We start from the raw sequence: 22,828 nt of genomic DNA on the forward strand, positions 1-22,828 counted from the left end.
TTTTGGGCCAGGTTCCTCCTTGTTAAAGACAAGATCAAGGACTGTCGTGACAACGACGCGATTTCAATATTTTGCCGCAATTGCACGGACGAGGGAATCCTTAACGCCCTCAACCGCCACTGCATACCGCACTTTTCAGATCTAGCACATATCGTCCAGAAGTTTAGTGTAATGGAAAGCATCTGGAGGGCACAAACAGCTCGGTGGGATCCTCCGGCCTTCAAGCAGCCCACCGGACGGACAAAAAGGATGCACCCCTATGGGGTACCCGATCATCATCCCACAGACAAAAAGCAAAGCCCTTTACGGGACACAGAACTGTCCTCGACGACCTGCTCGATAAACCTTGCCAGATACACACAACACCGAATACCGAACCAACACATAGCCTTCGGGCATGTTGGGTACTCCGGCAGGTGGCTAAGAGTGGTGAGGCCATCCTCACCAGCATTCCTCAAGAAAGTCACTCTTCAGAAAATGCCGATCTCAACGTTTTTACAGTCTTTGAGACCTTTTCCTCCAACAATCGGCGCAAGAGAGCGCTGCGCGACCTTGCCAAAGTCAACCAGGTAGCAGCAGTAAATCCTTGGAACGACATGACGATAACCTTCACTGCCGACGACGAGCCAAGGGCCAGATCAGTCCGTGCACCAGCTGCTTTGGTCTTAAACCCAATAGTAGATGGCTTTTGGCTCACAAAAGTACTCATGGACGGTGGCAGCGGATTAAACCTCATCTACGAAGACACACTCCAAAAAATGCAGGTGGACAAAAGTCGCATTGAGCATAGCGGCACCACTTTCCGAGGCATCATCCCTAGTCAAGAAGCAATAAGCTCGGGGACGATCAAACTCAACGTAGTATTCGGCACGTCGGAAAATTATAGGTCCGAAGAGTTGCTCTTCCACGTGGCACCTTTCCACATCGGATATCATGCCCTGTTATGGCGAGAAGCATTCATCCGCTTTCAAGCTATACCCCATTACGGGTACATGAAGCTCAAAATGCCAGGGCCCAACGGAGTTATCACTACTACCAGTGATTCAAATATAGCACTCCACGACGAAAATAAAACTGCATCACTAGCTCTGGAGGCGCTATCCGAGGCCCTGGCGACCGACAAACTTACTACTCTGCACTCTACAGTGGACAAGGACGATGTAATCCTCGACAAGAGGCCCAAATCCACTTCCTTTAAACCAGCAGACGAAATAGTCAAATTTCAAGTGCACCCAACGGATCCTAACAAAACTGCAGCCATTGGAGCGCAGCTGGATCCAACGATTGACGCCGCCTTAAGAGCGTTGTTGCGCGAAAATTGGGACATCTTTGCCTGGCATCCTTTGGATATGCCAGGAATCCCACGCAGACTGGCCGAACACAGCCTCAATACAATTAAGGGCTTTAAACCAGTCAAGCAAACATTGCGGCACTTTTCCGGACCCAAGCGACAAGCCATGGGGGAAGAGCTATCCAAACTACTTGAAGCTGGATTCATTAGAGAGATCAGACACCCGGACTGGCTAGCAAACCTGGTCATGGTGCCAAAGAAGGATAAGTCCTGGCGCCTCTGTGTCGATTTCAAAGACCTAAACAAGGCTTGCCCTAAGGACCCCTTCCCATTGCCCTGCATTGACCAAATCATTGATGCAACCGTAGGGCACGACTCACTGTGCTTCCTCGACGCATACTCCGGATACCATCAAATTAAGATGAAGGAATCCGATCGGGCCGCAATGGCATTTGTCACTCCGTATGGGCCTTTTTGCTTTAACACTATGCCTTTCGGGCTCAAAGACGTCGGCTCCAGCTACCAGCGCATGATCCAAACATGCCTGGAAAAACAAATTGGCAAGACGGTGGAGGCATGCGTAGATGATCTAGTCATCAAAACCAAACATGTCGAATCATTGGTGGACGACTTGCGCCTCACATTCGACAACCTCCGAACATATGACATACGGCTCAATCCAGAAAATTGTGTTTTCGGTGTCCTGGCCAGAAAACTGTTTGGGTTTATTGTTTCCAATAGAGGAATTGAAGCAAATCCAGCCAAAATCCGAGCCTTGTCACAATTGGCGACACCAATAGACCTAAAGAAGGTCCAAAAACTAGCTGGGTGCGTGGCAGCCCTGAGCCGCTTTATTTCTAGACTGGGAGAAAAGGCACTACCACTTTATTGCCTGCTCCGACGTACCGATCACTTCGAGTGGACGGACGCGGCGACGGCCGGGTTGGAAGAAATAAAAACTTTGTTATCATACAACCCAATTCTGGCTGCACCAAACATCGGCGAACCCATGCTTTTGTACATATCAGCAACTCACCAAGTAGTGAGCGTTGTGCTCGTTGTCGAATGAGAGGAAGAGGGACACAAATTCCCACTACAAAAACCAGTATATTACGTATCAGAGGTCCTTACACCATGCAAATCCCGATACCCACATTATCAAAAGGTAGCATATGCGGTCTTCATGGCATCTCGAAAGCTGTGGCACTACTTTCAAGAGTGCTCGATCACAGTGGCCTTTGAAGTACCACTCAATGATATCATAAACAACCCAGACGCCACCGGCCGCATTGCCAAATGGGCCATAGAGCTCTTACCATTCGAAATAACATACAGGCCACGCCGAGCTATTAAATCTCAGGTGTTGGCCGGCTTCGTCACCGAATGGACAAAAGCCGAACTCCCTAAAGAGTACAACACATACTCCAACTGGGTGATGTACTTCGACGGCTCCAAAATGTTAGCCGGACTGGGGGCTCGTGTAATCCTAATATCCCCTACAGGGGACATAGTCCGTTATGTATTGCAAATCATGTATACGGATTCCAATAATGCAACCGAATATGAAGCGCTCCTACATGGACTCCGGATGGCCGTTTCCATGGGCATACAACGCCTCGAAGTGCGTGGGGATTCGAACCTCATGATATCCCAAATAAATGGAGAATTCGACGCAAAGGATCCAAAGATGGCGGCCTACCGCAATGCCATACTTGAATATTCGCTCGATTTGAGGGGCTCGAGTTTCATCATGTGGCTCGAGATAGCAATCAGGAAGCGGACATCCTTGCTCGACTGGGCGCTAAACGCGACCCCGTCCCGCCTAACACCTTTTTGGAAAGGCTTTTCAAACCATCCGTGGTATGGTAGGACGAGAGCAGAAATAACAGTCCGGCGCCGATCATACCCCTGGACGCTGAACATTATTCAGATATCATCGGGGGCTCGAGCACCGAGCCAACACCCTCCGCTCATGTAATAATGACAGTCATTGCTCCATGGACCGAACCCTTCTTGGCCTACGTTAATTGGCAGGAGCTCCCTAATGATCAGAACAAGGCCCGACGCATAGTCCGACGCTCTAAGGCCTATAAAGTCCATGAGGGGGAGCTCTACAAGAAAAGTACCACCAGAGTCCTTCAAAGATGTATCTCCGAAGAGGAGTGGCGGCAGCTCTTGGCCAAAATACATGATGGCCTCGGTGGCCATCACGCTGCAGCCCGGGCCCTAGTAAGTAAAGCCTTCCATACAGGCTTCTTCTGGCCCACAGCCCGAGTGGACGCACATGCCCTTGTACAACACTGTGTCGGATGCCAGCTTTTTGCCAATCAAAGCCATTTGCCACCCACTGCCCTTAGAACAGTCCCCATTACCTGGCCTTTCGCAGTCTGGGGGCTAGACATGGTCGGACCCCTTAAAGGGGGAAGCCATAAGAAAAAGTATCTGCTGGTTATGGTGGATAAATTCACCAAGTGGATAGAGGCCAAACCGGTAAAAACGGCCGAAGCCGGACCGGTGATCGATTTCATATCCGGTGTTGTACACCGTTATGGCGTCCCGCACAGCATTATTACTGACAATTGTTCTAACTTTACAGCCGACGAGGTGAAAACTTGGTGTGCTAATCTAGGCATTAAGCTCGACTACGCCTATGTTTATCACCCTCAAACAAACGGTTAGGTCGAATGGGATAATGGCCTAATAATGAGCAGCATCAAACCCAGACTAGTGCGCTCCTTACGGGAATCATATAAGCACTGGGTCGAGGAACTCGATTCTGTACTCTGGGGGCTGCGGACCACGCCCAATCGCATGACCGGATACACACCCTTCTTTATGGTGTACGGCGCAAAGGCTGTCTTGCCTTGCGACATTATTCATGACTCGCCTCAAGTGCGCATGTATGAAAAGAGAGAAGCTGAGCTCGATCGGCAGGACGATCTAGACGGCCTGGAGGAGGAGCGTGACGTTGCGAAGGCCCGTTCCGCATTCTATCAATAACAGGCTCAGAGATATCAAAGCAGAGAAGTGTGGGCAAAGACTTATAATGTCGGCGAGCTCGTTCTACGCCTACCAGAGAAGAAAAAGGACAAGCTCAAACCCAAATGGGAGGGTCCCTTCATTATAGATGAAGTTCTTGCTGGAGGAGCCTATCGCCTTCGCAATGCATCGGATAATCGCTTAGAGCCAACCCATGGAACATTGCTTGGCTCCTAAGATTCTACGCCTAAATCCGGACATATACCTTTGTTCGTTCCTTTTTCTTATTTTCAATTTTTCCTTTCTCTAGTTTTTATACGATTTCTAACATGTGTTCGGGTAAGCCGCACACTTGCGGGGTATACATCTTTAAATGTACACACCCCACCACAACTGGGGGCTTCTCTTCATAAAAGCTTATTATTATTTGGAGCATAGAGCTCACCATATATATATGTGTCGTCTGCTCACATACATCCTTTTTTCGCCATTATATGCACCTTTATGACATAAGTTTTTGCCAAGCTAGGTTGCCTGGCTCCTATGCTTATGCCCTACATTTCCGCTTGTTCGGCTAGGGCATAAAGTGAGCACCTCTACAATTGTTACAACTAGGTTATACGGACATGTACCTCAGACGGGTGAAGCCAAAAGCTAGCGTTCTTAAGAGAATAATTGGTCAGCGGACAAACGACGAACTGCCTCCGTTGCAATATAAAACTCCCAAAATATAAAGCTTCCTGTGATTTTTTTAGCATCATAGCTCATGCGTGCATAAATAACGCATGATGACCCAGGGAGAGGAACCCTTAACGGAACTATTCTCTCTGGAAGATGTTTCTTACATTAAAAGGTAATATAACATAACTCCCCGAATACAGTTTGTCTGTTCAAGCACCATGACCGGATTGCCTGATTTCTGAACATACTTGGTGTTTACCACAGGTATAGTATTCAGAAACACTCCAACCCTTGGGTTTCGGAGGTTGAAGCGGAAGGTCTGCCATGACAATCTTTTCAAGTTCGGCCGGAGATAAGTTTGATGACAAAGCACATTGTTACATGGAATCAAACGCCCACTCTTTATCTATACCATCTATAAGGCTGTCTAGTTTACAGTCCTGTTGGGAAAATTTGGCAGCTATCTTTACTTGGTTGTACACCAAGCTAACCGGAATTTCTTGTCCGTCTGGTCCCCGAGGTCCGACCCGGGCCATATGATTCGGATCAAGTCCAGTATACCGCGTTTTCACCATGGCCCAGGCTTCTCATGCACCTTCTCGACATGTTGATGCCTTCCATAGTTCAAAGCGGCGTCGAGATCCCTTGAATAAATGCACGAGCTCCTCCATAATTTCTGGAGGAGAATCGGATGGCCAAAAGGTTTTAGCCATGTTCCTCATGACTTTCTGAGCTTGCTCGTGCACTTGGATAGCTCTTGCAGCAAGTCGCTTGAAATCCGGACACTTCTCCCTCGGGCCGCTCGGTTAGCAAACCTACAGGAACAATTTCATAAAAGTTTCCATCAAGGGACCGTATGAAAGTCAGGATAAAGGACATACTGAATATGTCGCCTTTCAGTTTTCTGTTCTCCTTCAAGGCATCTGACAGCTGAGCTCGTATGTCCTTTAGTTCTTCGGCTTGCTTGATGTTTGCATCCTGTAATTTGTTCTTCTCATCAATGATCCGTGTTAATACACATTGACCAGCAGCTTCTTGCCCTTCGGCATGTTGTTTGTCCGCCTGAGCAGCCCTTAGCCTCTCCTCCAACTGCTCTGTCGATCCTGCCGCTGAAAACAAAACAATGCATATTTAAAACTCATTGTTGGCGCAGAATCATATTTTACAGACACTGTTGTACTTACATTAGTTTCCTTTTTGGAATTCTTCAAATCTTCCAGTTCGGCGGTGACAATAGTTAGCTTGGTCCGATATTCTTCAAGGTCCTTGGACAATGTGTTCTTCTTCTCTGTGAGTACCTGAGGATATAATGACCCTTAAATCAGTTGGGCCAACTGCTTCAAGTCTCGGGGTTTACTTGCATACGACCATGTAATATTGTGTCAAACTTTACCTATATTTTCGTTAAGAATAGTTGTATAACTCCGGCAAGGCCATCTCGAGCGGCTCGGATATAAGCATCTGTCAAACTCAGTGCGATGAATTCTTGTTCGGACAAGGCCGGAGCACGCATAGCTTCCTTCAAGCGACGGTGATTCATCACGCTTTCCACTTCGGAATTCGTTACCAACACGTCATCTGAATCCTCTTGAGGAGGCGGAACGAGCGCGGCATTTGCTTGCGTCCTAATCGGCGAGTTTGGCATCGGATTAGTGGGCATTTGGATAACAGGGTGTTTTCCCACTGTTTGCCACGTACTCCTCCTAAAAATAAAAAGGGGGAGACTCTTAACAATCCGGACTCATGCCTAGGCATGCATTAAGTACACATACCTCTTGGAAGACTGTGAATTCTCCGTGATACTCCCGGTCCCTTTTCGTTTTGAACGACGACCTTGTGTGGGGGCCGCCCTCGTGAAGGAAATATGCCCTAGAGGCAATAATAAAGTTGTTATTTATATTTCCTTACATAATGATAAATGTTTATTATTCATGCTATAATTGCATTAACCGAAAACTTAGTACATGTGTGAATACATAGACAAACAGAGTGTCCCTAGTATGCCTCTACTAGACTAGCTCGTTAATCAAAGATGGTTAAGTTTCCTAGCCATAGACATATGTTGTCATTTGATGAATGGGATCACATCATTAGAGTATGATGTGATGGACAAGACCCATCCGTTAGCTTAGCACTATGATCGTTTAGTATATTGCTATTGCTTTCTTTATGACTTATACATGTTCCTATGACTATGAGATTATGCAACTCCCGAATACCGGAGGAACACTTAGTGTGCTATCAAACATCACAAAGTAACTGGGTGATTATAGAGATGCTCTACAGGTGTCTCTGATGGTATTTGTGGAGTTGGCATAGATCGAGATTAGGATTTGTCACTCCGATTGTCGGAGAGATATCTCTGGGCCCTCTCGGTAATGCACATCACTATAAGCCTTGCAAGCAATGTGACTAATTAGTTAGTTGCAGGATGATGCATTACGGAACGAGTAAAGAGACTTGCCGGTAACGATATCGAACTAGGTATGATACCGACGATCGAATCTCGGGCAAGTAACATACCGATGACAAAGGGAACAACGTATGTTGTTGTGCGGTTTGACCGATAAAGATCTTTGTAGAATATGTAGGAACCAATATGAGCATCCAGGTTCCGCTATTGGTTATTAACCGGAGATGTGTCTCGTTCATGTCTACATAGTTCTCAAACCCGTAGGGTCCGCACGCTTAATGTTCGATGACGATTCGTATTATGAGTGTATGTGATTAGATGTACCGAAGGTTGTTCGGAGTCCCGGATGAGATCACGGACATGACGAGGAGTCTCTAAATGGTCAAGACATAAAGATTCATATATTGGAAGGCTACATTCGGACACCGGAATGGTTCGGGTCGTTTCAGATAAGTTTCGGAGTACCAGGGGTTATCGGACCCCCCCCCCCAGAAGTTATTGGGCCTCATGGGCCTAATGGTGGAAGAGAGGAGGCAGGCCAAGGTGTGGTGCGCGTCCCCCTAGCCCAAACCGAATTGGACTAGGGCTAGGAGGCGGGCCCCCTTTCCTTCTCTTCTTCCTCTCCTTCCTTCTTCTCCAACTAGGACTAGGAAAGGGGGAACCTACTCCTACTAGGAGTAGGATTCCCCCCCTTGGGCGCACCCCTTGTGGTCGGCGCTCCTCCTCCTCCACTCCTTTATATAACGGGGAGGGGCACCCCATAGAGATAAAAGTTGATCTTTAGCCATGTGCGGTGCCCCCTCCATAGTTTTCCACCTCGGTCATATTGTCGTAGTGCTTAGGCGAAGCCCTGCATCGGTAATTTCATCATCACCATCACCACGCCGTCGTGCTGATGAAACTTTTCCTCAGCCTCAACTGGATCAAGAGTTCGAGGGACGTCATCGAGATGAATGTGTGCAGATCGCGGAGGTGTCGTGCGTTCGGTACTTGATCGGTTGGATCATGAAGACGTTCGACTATAAAAACTGCGTTACTAAACGCTTCCGCTTTTGTTCTACGAGGGTATGTAGACACACTCTTCCCCACTTGTTGCTATGCTTCTCCTAGATAGATCTTGCGTGATTGTAGGATTTTTTTTTGAAATACTATGTTCCCCAACAGTGGCATCCGAGCCAGGTCTATGCGTAGATGTTATATGCACGAGTAGAACACAAAGAGTTGTGGGCGATAATAGTCATACTGCTTACCAGCATGTCATACTTTGATTCGGCGGTATTGTTGGATGAAGCGGCCTAGACCGACAATACATGACCGTTCATGAGACTGGTTCTACTGACGTGCTTCGCACATAGGTGGCTAGTGGGTGTCTGCTTCTCCGGCTTTAGTTTAATCGAGTGTGACTATGTCCGGTCCTTGTTAAAGGTTAAAACAACACACTTGACAAAAAAATCGTTGTGGTTTTGATGCGTAGGTAAGAACGGTTCTTGCTAGAAGCCCGTAGCAGCCACGTAAATCTTGCAACAACAAAGTAGAGGACGTCTGATTTATTTTTGCAGGGCTTGCTGTGATGTGATATGGTCAAGACGTGATGATATATAATTGTTGTATGAGATGATCATGTTTTGTAACAGTTGTCGGCAACTGGGAGGAGCCATATGGTTGTCGCTTTATTGTATGAAATGCAATCGCCATGTAATTGCTTTACTTTGTCACTAAGTGGTAGCGATAGTCGTAGAAGCAATAGTTGGAGAGAAAACAACGATGCTTCCATGGAGATCAAGGTGTCAAGTCGGTGACGATGGTGATCATGACGGTGCTTTGGAGATGGAGATCAAAGACACAAGATGATGATGGCCATATGATATCACTTATTTTGATTGCATGTGATGTTTATCCTTTATGCCTCTTATTTTGCTTAGTACGGCGGTAGCATTATAAGATGATCTCTCACTAAATTTCAAGGTACAAGTGTTCTCCCTGAGTATGCACCATTGCTACAGTTCGTCATGCCAAGACACCACGTGATGATCGGGTGTGATAAGCTCTACATTCACATACAACGGGTGCAAGCCAGTTTTGCACACGTAGAATACTTGGGTTAAACTTGACGAGCCTAGCATATGCAGATATGGCCTGGAACACTGAGACCGAAAGGTCGAGCGTGAATCATATAGTAGATATGATCAACATAGTGATGTTTACAATTGAAAACTACTCCATCTCACGTGATGATCGGACATGGTTTAGTTGATATGGATCACGTGATCACTTAGATGATTAGAGGGATGTCTATCTAAGTGGGAGTTCTTAAGTAATATGATTAATTAAACTTTAATTTATCATGAACTTAGTACCTAATAGTATTTTGCATGTCTATGTTGTTGTAGATAAATGGCCCATGCTACTGTTTCGTTGAATTTTAATGTGTTCCTAGAGAAAGGTAAGTTGAAATATGATGGTAGCAACTACACGGACTAGGTCCGTAACTTGAGGATTATCCTCATTGTTGCACAGAAGAATTACGTCCTAGAAGCACCGCTAGGTGCCAGGCCTGCTGCAGATGCTACTAGTGACGTTAAGAATATCTGGCAGAGGAAAGCTGATGACTACTCGATAGTTCAGTGTGCCCGTCTTTATGGCTTGAACCGGGACTTCAACGATGTTTTGAACGTCATGGAGCATATGAGATGTTCCAGGAGTTGAATTTAATATTTCAAGAAAATGCCCGGATTGAGAGATATGAAGTCTCCAATAAGTTCTACAGCTGCAAGATGGAGGAGAATAGTTCTGTCAGTGAACATATACTCAGAATGTCTGGGTACCACAATCACTTGACTCAACTGGGAGTTAATCTTCCGATTGATAGTGTCATTGACAGAGTTCTTCAATCACTGCCACCAAGCTTCAAAAGCTTTGTAATCAACTATAATATGCAAGTGATGGATAAGACAATTCCCGAGCTCTTCGCGATGCAAAAAGCTGCGGAGGTAGAAATCAAGCATCAAGTGTTGATGGTCAATAAGACCACTAGTTTCAAGAAAAAGGGCAAAAGGAAGAAAGGGAACTTGAATAAGAACGGTAAGTAAATTGCTTCTCAAGTTAAGAAGCCCAAGTCAGGACCTAAGCATGAGACTGAGTGCTTCTACTGCAAAGGGACTGGTCACTGGAAGCGGAACTGCCCCAAGTATTTGGTGGATAAGAAGGATGGCAAAGTGAAAGGTATATTTGATATACATGTTATTGATGTGTACCTTACTAATGCTCGTAGTAGCGCCTGGGTATTTGATACTGGTTCTGTTTCTCATATTTGCAACTCGAAACAGGGGCTACGGATTAAGCGAAGATTGGCTAAGGACAAGGTGACGATGCGCGTGGGAAATGGTTCCAAAGTCGATGTGATCGCCGTCGGCACGCTACCTCTACATCTACCTTCGGGATTAGTTTTAGACCTGAATAATTGTTATTTGGTGCCAGCGTTAAGCATGAACATTATATCTGGATCTTGTTTGATGCAAGATGGTTATTCATTTAAATCAAAGAATAATGGTTGTTCTATTTATATGAGTAATATCTTCTATGGTCATGCACCCTTGATGAGTGGTCTATTTTTATTGAATCTCGATAGTAGTGATACACATATTCATAGTATTGAAGCCAAAAGATATAAGTTTAATAATGATAGTGCAACTTATTTGTGGCACTGCCGTTTGGGTCATATTGGTGTAAAGCGCATGAAGAAACTCCATGCTGATGGGCTTTTGGAATCACTTGATGCTTGCGAACCATGCCTCATGGGCAAGATGACTAAGACTCCGTTCTCCCGAACAATGGAGCAAGGAACAGACTTGTTGGAAATAATACATACTGATGTATGCGGTCCAATGAGTGTTGATGCTCGCAGCGGGTATCGTTATTTTCTGACCTTCATAGATGATTTGAGCAGATGTGGGTATATCTACTTGATGAAACATAACTCTGAAACATTTGAAGAGTTCAAAGAATTTCAGAGTGAAGTGGAAAATCATCGTAACAAGAAAATAAAATTTCTACGATCTGGTCATGGAGCTGAATATTTGAGTTACGAGTTTGGTCTTCATTTGAAACAATGTGGAATAGTTTCGCAACTCATGCCACCCAGAACACCACAGCGTAATGGTGTGTCCGAACGTCGTAACCGCACTTTATTAGATATGGTGCGATCTATGATGTCTCTTACTGATTTACCACTATCATTTTGGGGTTATGCTTCAGAGACGGCTGCATTCACGTTAAATAGGGCACCATCTAAATCCGTTGAGACGACACCAGATGAACTGTGGTTTGTCAAGAAACCCAAGTTGTCGTTTCTTAAAGTTTGGGGTTGCGATGCTTATATGAAAAAGCTTCAGCCTGATAAGCTCGAACCCAAATCGGAGAAATGTGTCTTCATAGGATACCCAATGGAGACTGTTGGGTACACCTTCTATCTTAGATCCGAAGGCAAGATATTCGTTGCTAAGAATGGATCCTTTCTAGGAAAAGAGTTTCTCTCGAAAGAAGTGAGTGGGAGGAAAGTAGAACTTGATGAGGTAATTGTACCTGCTCCCTTATTGGAAAGTAGTTCATCACATAAATCAGTTCCAGTTATTCCTACACCAATTAGTGAGGAAGCTAATGATGATGATCATGAAACTTCTGATCAAGTTACTACCGAACCTCATAGGTCAACCAGAGTAAGATCCGCACCAGAGTGGTACGGTAATCCTGTTCTGGAGGTCATGTTACTTGACCATGACAAACCTACGAACTATGAGGAAGCGATGATGAGCCCAGATTCCACGAAATGGCTTGAGGCCATAAAATCTGAGATGGGATCCATGTATGAGAACAAAGTGTGGACTTTGGTTGACTTGCCCGATGATCGGCAAGCCATAGAGAATAGATGGATCTTCAAGAAGAAGACTGACACTGACGGTAATGTTACTATCTACAAAGCTCGACTTGTTGCAAAAGGTTTTCGACAAGTTCAAGGAGTTGACTATATGAGACCTTTTCACCCATAGCGATGCTTAAGTCCGTCCGAATCATGTTAGCAATTGCTGCATTTTATGATTATGAAATTTAGCAAATGGATGTCAAAACCGCATTCCTTAATGGATATCTTAAAGAAGAGTTGTATATGATGCAACTAGAAGGTTTTGTCGATCCAACAGGTGCTAACAAAGTGTGCAAGCTCCAGCGATCCATTTATGGACTGGTGCAAGCATCTCGGAGTTGGAATATGCGCTTTGATAGTATGATCAAAGCATATGGTTTCATACAGACTTTTGGAGAAGCCTGTATTTACAAGAAAGTGAGTGGGAGCTTTGTAGCATTTCTGATATTATATGTAGATGACATATTGTTGATTGGAAATGATACTGAATTTCTGAATAGCATAAAAGGATACTTGAATAAGATTTTTTCAATGAAAGACCTCGGTGAAGCTACTTATATATTAGGCATCAAGATCTGTAGAGATAGATCAAGACGCTTAATTGGACTTTCACAAAGCACATACCTTGATAAAGTTTTGAAAAGGTTCAAAATGGATCAAGCAAAGAAAGGGTTCTTGCATGTGTTACAAGGTTTAAAGTTGAGTCAAACTCAATGCCCGACCATTGCAGAAGATAGAGAGAAAATGAAAGTCATTCCCCATGCTTTAGCCATAGGTTCTATCATGTATGCAATGTTGTGTACCAGACCTGATGTGTGCCTTGCTATTAGTTTATCAGGGAGGTACCAAAGTAATCTAGGAGTGGATCACTGTACAGCAGTCAAGAACATCCTAAAATACCTGAAAAGGACTAAGGATATGTTTCTCATTTATGGAGGTGACAAAGAGCTCGTCATAAATGGTTACGTCGATGCAAGCTTTGACACTGATCCGGACAACTCTAAGTCACAAACTGGATGCGTATTTATATTGAATGGAGGATCTGTAAGTTGGTGCAGTTCCAAGCAGAGCGTCATGGCGGGATCTACGTGTGAAGCGGAGTACATAGCTGCTTCGGAAGTAGCAAATGAAGGAGTCTAGATGAAGGAGTTCATATCCGATCTAGGTGTCATACCTAGTGCATCGGGTCCAATGAAAATCTTTTGTGACAATACTGGTGCAATTGCCTTGGCAAAGGAATCCAGATTTCACAAGAGAACCAAGCACATCAAGAGACGCTTCAATTCCATCCGCGATCAAGTCAAGGAGGGAGACATAGAGATTTGCAAGATACATACGGATCTGAATGTTGCAGACCCATTGACTAAGCCTCTCTCACGAGCAAAACATGATCAGCACCAAGACTCCATGGGTGTTAGAATCATTACTATGTAATCTAGATTATTGACTCTAGTGCAAGTGGGAGACTGAAGGAAATATGCCCTAGAGGCAATAATAAAGTTGTTATTTGTATTTCCTTACATCATGGTAAATGTTTATTATTCATGCTAGAATTGTATTAACCGAAAACTTAGTACATGTGTGAATACATAGACAAACAAAGTGTCCCTACTATGCCTCTACTAGACTAGCTCGTTAATCAAAGATTGTTAAGTTTCTAACCATAGACATGTGTTGTCATTTGATGAACGGGATCACACCATTAGAGAATGACGTGATGGACAAGACCCATCCGTTAGCTTAGCACCATGATCGTTTAGTTTATTGCTATTGCTTTATTCATGACTTATACATGTTCCTATGACTATGAGATTATGCAACTCCCGAATACCGGAGGAACACTTAGTGTGCTATCAAACGTCACAACGTAACTGGGTGATTATAAAGATGCTCTACAGGTGTCTCCAATGGTATTTGTTGAGTTGGCATAGATCGAGATTAGGATTTGTCACTCCGATTGTCGGAGAGGTATCTTTGGGCCCTCTCGGTAATGCACATCACTATAAGCCTTGCAAGCAATGTGACTAATGAATTAGTTGTGGGATGACGCATTAAGGAACGAGTAAAGAGACTTGCAGGTAACGAGATTGAACTAGGTATTATACCGACGATCGAATCTCGGGCAAGTAACATACCGATGACAAAGGGAACAACGTATGTTGTTGTGCGGTTTGACTGATAAAGATCTTCGTAGAATATGTAGGAACCAATATGAGCATCCAGGTTCCGCTATTGGTTATTGACCGGAGATGTGTCTCGGTCATGTCTACATAGTTCTCAAACCCGTAGGGTCCGCACGCTTAACGTTCGATGACGATTCATATTATGAGTTTATGTGATTTGATTTACCGAAGGTTGTTCGGAGTCCCGGATGAGATCACGGACATGACGAGGAGTCTCGAAATGGTCGAGACATAAAGATTCATATATTTGAAGGCTACATTCGGAACCGGAATGGTTCGGGTCATTTCGGATAAGTTTCGGCTTACCGGGGGTTACCGGACACCCCGGGAAGTTATTGGGCCTCATGGGCCTAATGGTGGAAGAGAGAAGGTGGGCCAAGGTGTGGCGCCCCCCCTAGCCCAAACCGAATTGGACTAGGGCTAGGGGGCCGGCCCCCCTTTCCTTCTCTTCTTCCTCTCCTTCCTTCTTTTCCTACTAGGACTAGGAAAGGGGATCCTCTGGCTGAGGAGCAGGACAGTGGACATCTTCGATCATCCTCCTCCATGACTAGTTGGCGGTAACCACAAATACATTCGATTAGTGTCTGTAATGCAGTAAAATAAGCACAGAAGAATCGAAATCTTACCCATTCGATAGGGGTGTACATGGAATAGGCCTCCCGACAGTTTAACCAGAGGAAGTCTTCTTTTTCGCCCTTGTACAGATCGACCAAAATTGAAGCCAGTTCGGCTGGGGTATCCGGACCCTGCCGTCTGTAAAGAGATGTGTCGTCTTCTCCGTTGTAACACCATAAAGGAGTTACTCTAGATTGGAGAGGCGGCACACACCTATTTATTGCGATCGCCATGACTTCTACTATTGAGAGTTCGGAATGGGCCAGTAGCCTAACCTTGCTGACCAACCTTTGTATCTCTGCACTATCCTCTTCTTTGGGACTTAGGGGACGCCAGTTGACGCGCTTCTTCAGAGGAGCACTGGAAAATTCAGGGAGACCGTGCCTAACTGGATCCGGCAACGGAACATCATCTATATAGAACCACTCTGAAGGCCACTATGGGTATGCTTCTTTGGGAGTTCCTACGGGGTATCCGGATCCTGGGGTGCTGGCCATGACGAGGGCTTTTGTTTTGTGGCTAGACTTGGTCGTTTTTTCCTTCTGCGTGGTGCGAGATGGCCTTGGGAGATCCATATCCCTTTATATAGGCGTTGCCCGAGCGTTGTGAAGGGTTTATTTGAAAAAAGACATGGACCGTTCGCATTCATCCTGTGCGTGAAAATCGAAGCGCCATCAGGGGGAATTGTAAAAGACGTTGAGGTTGTCGCCGGATTATCGACAGTCCGGATTATAACGAAGAACTCGCCTTGCAAAGCCGAAGACTACGTTGTCATTGAAGGCAAGTTCGGGTGCTACTGAGGGAGTCCTGGATTATGGGGTCCTCGGATGTCCGGGTTGTGTCGCATGGGCCGGATTGATGGACCATGAAGATACAAGATAGAAGGCCTTCCCCCGTGTCTGGATGGGACTCTCCTTTGTGTGGATGGCAAGCTTAACGACTGAATGTGTAGTTTCCTTTCTTTGTAAACCGACGATGTACAACCTTAGGCCCCTCCGGTGTCTATATAAACCGGACGGTTTAGACCGTAGAGGCTATCACAAATCACATAGGCTAGACATCTAGGGTTTAGTCATTACGATCTCGAGGTAGATCGACTCTTGTAAAACCTATACTCATCAAATACAATCAAGCGGGGCGTAGGGTTTTACCTTCATTAAGAGGGCCCGAACCTGGATAAACATCATGTCACCCTTGTCTCATGTTTCCTTCGATCCTCAGACACACAGTTCGGGACCCCCTACTCGAGATCGGTCGGTTTTGACACCGACAATAAGCAATGTGGATAATATATTAAGATAGAGCCCATCCAGGTGAGATACCCAAAATTCGCCCCCAACAGAAGTCAAACCCTGGCTATCGAATATATGTTCCGCTGCAACCTTACAACTGGGCTACTACCGGTTCTCAATAAATGAGGTCCAACAAGATAGTAGCCCCATGGACAATATATTAAGACAGAGCTCACTCAGGTCAAATACCGAAAATTCTTTCTCGGCGGGAGTCAAACCCTAGTCATCAAAGATGCGCCACTGGGAGCTTAGCACAGCTACGTAACTGCCCAGTTCAAGTTTGTTGGATTTTAGAAATCTTGATATTTAATTCTACATTTTTCTTCGTGTTATGAAAACAGAAAGACTTTGTATGCATCATTTCGGAGAAACGAAAAGGGAATCATGTGTCAAAATTCACGTGGCCGAAAAGCCGTTTGAATAGATCAAGTTACGTGCACACAGCGCTTGGATGGAATATATATGACTTCTTCTTTTCTTGAGAAATTGGATGGAATATGACCGGAAACTTGAAATTCATGACTCACGGCAGTGCGACACTACCGCCACATGTACGGCTGCATCGTCATGCACAGCATTCTGTCGCCGATGATCTAACTCTAGCTCCGCATATATGGCCTCGGCTCAACTCTGTCGGCCTAGCCCGTCAATTCTGCTGACAGTCTTGTGGATGCCGATCAAAGTGGGAATTGTCACCAGCCAAAGAGACACCACGTCGGCAGGTTGAACAACACACATAGATAGCGTAGATAAACTAGTCCAAGATTTCGTTGCTGTCAGAGACATTTTCGCAAATTTTCTATCCTGACAAGCACCCATGACTCCATAGCAGCCCCAAGCCCCGAGACGGGTCCAACTGAATCACCCAATATTAGTCTACTATAGTGAGCTTGATCGATCGTGCGGGAGACCAGGACAGCGTATATACTTGACTACCGACTTCAGCCGGCGTCAATGAAAGCTACGGCCGAAGAAAAGACATGGAAAAACTCGCCTGTGTTTAACTTGCAGGCTTGTCCATTTGCCAGTTACAAAGGATATCTGGGTTCGAATTGCTTTGTTTACTTCACTTTGCCGATCAGTTTCAGACTTCCGGTCTCTGGACTGCCTTCTTTATAAGCACCAGAATTTGGCAAGGACCCCATTTCTCTCTCGTCTTGCATCAGAAATTTGACTGGCCACCTGCCGCAAGGGACCAAAAACGTCATTTACGATGCGATGAACTGATGAAACATCTCTTTCGAGCACGTAGCTCCGAACCAGCAGCAGGTTTTCACCGGCCAGCGCATCAGAACTAATGACGCTGATCTTCTCTTTCCAGGAATGGTGGATTTCTCTCTGGAACACGTGCATTACTGAAGATATCTTCCGGGGAGCAACTCATGTGGACACGCCAGCTTCTCTGCTCGTCAATCATGATTAGGAAACGTACTAAAACGGCCACCACGGGAGCAAAGCTGGTGCGGCGGCGTTAAAAGAAGACAACGAAGGTAAGTAGTAATAGAACCACACGCAGTCCACTGGTTATCCCTTGGAATCTTCCCCGACAACGTCGTCTCCGGCGACGGGGAAGGGGCGGATCCAGTTGATACAGCGCACAACAACGGAGGACAAACACGATCACAGTTTTGCCATGTGGGCGTGGACATTGATTGGCCTTGTTCTCGCAGCTTGCGCACGTCGCCGGAGGCTGGAGGCCGGGCAAGCGCGCCATCACGACGGCAGTGGAGCTGTTGACGCGCTTTGCGGCAGATAGTCGGCATCTGCACATGGGAGCGCTCTGACTGGGCCGGCCCATCGCGCACCGTAGCAACTTCCCTACTTTGGAGAGCCAGCTACTGTAGCGACTGGTTTTATTTTCATTTGTTTTCTCGGAAAATATGAATAGAAATTAAAAGTCTGTATATTTTTAGAAAAGTAGAGAAAATTTTGTAGAAAAAAAGGAATTTTTTATAAAAATGAAAATAGTTTTTAGAATTTTGTACTTTTTAAACTTCCAATAAAATTATAGAAAACCACAACAGTTTTTTAAAATTTCAAACACTTTTTTTAAAATTGGGAACAGGTTTTGTTCTTTTTTTCTAAAAGAAATTTTCTTACAAGTTCTAATCGTTTTTTGAAAAAAATAAGAACTTTTTAAAATTCCAAAAAACAATTTTTGAAACTTGTAAACATTTTGGAAATCATTAACAATGTTTCACAATTCCAAATAACTTTTGAAAATTTGAAAATTTTGTATTTTGGAAAAAAATTAACATAATATAAACTATAAAAGAAAAAAAGGAAAAAAATGAAAAAACAGTCAAAAACCATATACGAGGATCCCCAAAATGGTAAAAACTGGATAGGAACCTTCTAAAATGTTCTCAAAACTGTTTCTCTAGAGATCGTAATAGGTAGATGGGGTCGACCGTTTTGAGTCGCCCTTGTTCGCCACCTCTGTGCGGAACCGCTACATTAAGTCACAATGTGTGGCAGGAGCTTTTCTGCAGGCCAAACGGGAAAGGCAGGGCTCTTCATGAATGTTCGGCCCATCCGAGGCGGTAGCACTGTGCAACGAGAGCTGACAGCTATGGGACATCCTAGAGAGAATTCCTTATTTGACACTATCTTAAAATGTTTTCTTAAGAGAGGCAAAAGATTTGCCTCATTCATTAAATAAGAGGAATAGAGTTTATGTTCGTGTTACAACACTGACAGCGCCGCAACACCCGAAATAAAGGTGACCGACTACTCTCGCGTCATCAAGTATCCCAACTTTCTTGCACCCGCTGATACCCAAAGCGTGGCCTCCTTTTTAATGTTGGTGAGTAGAACCGTCGGCGGAGCACTCTTCTGACGGAACACTCGCGCATTCCTCTTGTTCCAAATGGTCCAGGCGACTAGCATGGTGAGTGAGGCCATCCCTTTCCTGTTGGGGATAGATGTGTCGGAGAGGCCCACCCACCACTCTTCAATATTGCCTGAGAGGTGCCATGAGGAAGTATCAATGCTCACCAGTTTGCAGCCAGTCCTTGACTAATCCCCATAGGCGGATAGAGAAGCGGCATTTGTAGAAAAGGTGGTCAACACACTCTTGCTCCTGCTTGCAAAGTGTACAAAGGCCACAGTTTGGCCATCCGCGCTTCTCCAATCTGTCTGTCGTCTAAATTCTGTTTTGAATAGCCAGCCAAGCGAAGAACTTGACTTTGGGGGGAGCCCAAGCCCTCCACACAGTGTGCTCCATAGGGGATTTGATTGTGCCAAGGAATTGCGCTTTGTATGCCGACTCGGCCGTGTGTTGCCCGCTAGCGGTGTGCTTTCATACAATATCATCTTCGGCATCCTCCTCGAGATGGAAGCCACGGAGCGTTGTCCAGAGGGTGACAAACTGACGTAAGTGATTCAGTGAAAAAGAGTCCGGGATGCATATTCTCCTCCTACATCACCACCTCTGTCGCCGACCATGGTGCTTCCGATGTCTCCACGATCCAAGCGAAGTGAGGCGGCGGCCGCTGCTCAGCTACGAACCCCGTCAAGCTCGGCGCTCATCACCATTTGCTCTCCGACAACGCTGTTGCGGCCTCTCATCGATCTGTCGCCCACGCACCCACCGGGATTTGAGGCGTCCCCCACCCGCCACTTCTCTACAGTGGCCCGCTGCGCCGCACGCCATCCATGCCCTGCAATGAAGAGGAGTTGCTTGTTGCCCAGCCAGCTATTCCCGGAGGGCTGGAGACGCTCTTCCTGCCTGGACGTGAGGCCCTGCTGCCAACCCCTGCTGCTTCCCCGCCCGCGGCCCCCGCGGCACGCCGGAAAACTCTGGCTGGTGTTGCCATCAGCACAAGTGGCGGCCTCTCCCTTAGGCGCACCAGTGCTCGCATCAAGACCGGTGGACGCGCTACAAAAGCGTCGGTGGCCAAGCAAGCTGAGATCCTGGTTTGTCGCAGCCTTGGCATTGTCAAGAACGGCAAGGATGTGACAGGGGCTGTGCTGGAGGCTCTAGAAGAGCGATTCAAAGATCAACTTCCCACTGATGTGCTTGAAGCGATGAGAGCCCTGTTCAAGTTCGATGATGCTCTGTTCAACAACATTGAGGAGGCTCAGATCGACCATGCTGGGGAGGCTGGACTGGATCATGTTGAGGGAGGGGCCCCTGTGGATGCTTGAAGGGCCAAGCCATGCATGTTGTTTCTGTAGTTTGTGTTAGTTTCCAATGTTTGAAAAGGTTCCAAGGGCGGCTGCTGCTCCTGTGCACAGCTGGGTGTCTCCTATGTACTTGTTCGTGTCTACCACTAGGTCATGTAGTCGTTCCAGAGTTGGCTGGTGTGCGGTTGACTTTAAGCTATGCTTATGTATTGGCATGCTGAGCCTTTGTATCACCTCATGTTCAAGGGTTAGACTGTTTCCTTATGATTGAACAGCAAATAAATGTGTTGAGTTGGAACGTAAGGGGCCTCAACTGCCTAGACCGCCGTGCCGCCGTCCACGAGACCGTCGCGGCTTCCTCCTGTCAAATAGTATGTCTACAAGAAACAAAACTTGAAAATGTTGATATGTTCACGGCAAGTTTCCTTGGTGGGCATAGGTTTCACAATTTTGCTCAGCGACCATCTATTGGTACCCGGGGTGGGATCCTCATGCTCTGGGATGATGACCATGTTGCTGTAACTGATGTGGTGATCACCACCTTCTGCCTTTCAGCGACAATACACATCAAGCACTCCGATGTCAGCTATCGAATCACCGTTGTGTACGGTCCAACATCCTCCTCCCTCAAGGAGGATTTCTTCGCGGAGCTGATTAGTCAGAAGCCGCCGTGTGGGGAGCTCTGGCTAGCTCTTGGTGATTTCAACCAAATCTACCGCTCTAGGGATAAAAATAAGCGAAACGTCAACAGAAGATGAATCACCAGATTTCGGACAACATTACAAAGTTGTCATCTTAAAGAGATCCACCTTCAAAACAGACGCTTCACTTGGTCAAATGAGCGATCAAACCCGACATTATGCAAACTAGACTCTTTCTTTTGCAACGCGGAGTGGGACATCCAGTTCGACACGCATATTCTCCATGCCCTGTCCTCGTCGCTCTCTGACCACTGCCTGCTTTTGCTTGCTGATGACAAAGGACCACGGAGGCCTCGTGCCTTTGAATTTGAAAAATTTTGGGCCACCCTTCCAGGATTCCAGGATGTTGTTTCAGAGGCTTGGAATGAACATACTATGCATACTGATCCCTTCCATGTGTTGCACCACAAATTGAAAATAACTGGAGATCGCCTCTCTGCCTGGAGTAAGGGGTTGTTCTCTAGGGCAAAGTTACTCCACCATGCGGCTCTTCCCGTCATCCTGCGTCTGGACATCGCACAGGAGTCCAGGCAGCTCTCTACGATGGAGGCGGACCTTCGGTCCAGGCTCAAAAGGAGAATAATTGGGTTTGCGGTGCTTGAGCGTGCTCGCAAAAAGCAATGTGCTAGGCTATGCCAACTCAGGGAAGGGGACGCAAATACCAAATTTTTCGATCGGCGGGTCAATGCTAGGAGGAGAAAGAATCACATTCATGGGCTCAAACACAATCACGTCTGGGTCACAGATCATGAGCAAAGGAGCAACTCATCCATGCGCACTTCTCTTGCGTCATGGAAAAGGGGGAGGCGAGATCCATAGACTTTAATTGGGAGGAGCTCGATCTGGAGACCCACAATTTGGCTTGCCTCGGGGACCCCATAACCGAGGATGAGGTGCGGCACGCCATTAACCAAATGCCTGGGGACAAGGCTCCCGGGCCGGATGGTTTTACCGGTCTCTTCTTTAAAAAATGTTGGAGTACCATCAAGGTGGACGTCATGAGGGTGGTATCCTCCTTTGCCAATCTGCGCACAATTGGCCTTCATTGGCTCAACACTGCAAATGTTGTGCTCCTCCCGAAAAAAGAGGGGGCCGAGGATATTTTTGACTATCGCCCTATTAGTCTTATTCACGCCATTGCAAAGATTATTGTGAAAATATTGGCAATCCACCTGGCCCCCCATATGCATAAGCTCATCTCAAATGCCCAAAGTGCCTTCATAAAGACGAGAAGTATCCATGACAATTTCATGTATGTTCGCAATCTTGCGCGACGACTCCACCTGCGGAAAACTCCGTCCCTCCTGTTCAAGCTCGATATTCGGAAGGCTTTTGACTCTGTCAAATGGGAGTATATCTTGGACCTTCTTCAGAGGCTTGGGTTCCCGCCCATGTTTCGCAACTGGATCGCCGCCCTATTGTGCTCCTCGTCCTCGCGCATCCTTTTGAATGGTGTGCCAAGCAATCCCATCCCTCACGGCCGCGGCTTCAAACAAGGGGACCCGGTCTCCCCCTTGCTATTTGTCATTGCCATGGACCCGCTGCACAAGATTCTTGAGCTAGCATCGAGAAAAGGGCTCTTTCACAAGATCCGTGGGCGTGGCGTGGCTGTTCGGACCTCCCTATA

The sequence above is a fragment of the Triticum urartu genome, chromosome 4, assembly GCF_003073215.2.
Source record: "Triticum urartu cultivar G1812 chromosome 4, Tu2.1, whole genome shotgun sequence".
Classification (NCBI taxonomy): Eukaryota; Viridiplantae; Streptophyta; class Magnoliopsida; order Poales; family Poaceae; genus Triticum; species Triticum urartu.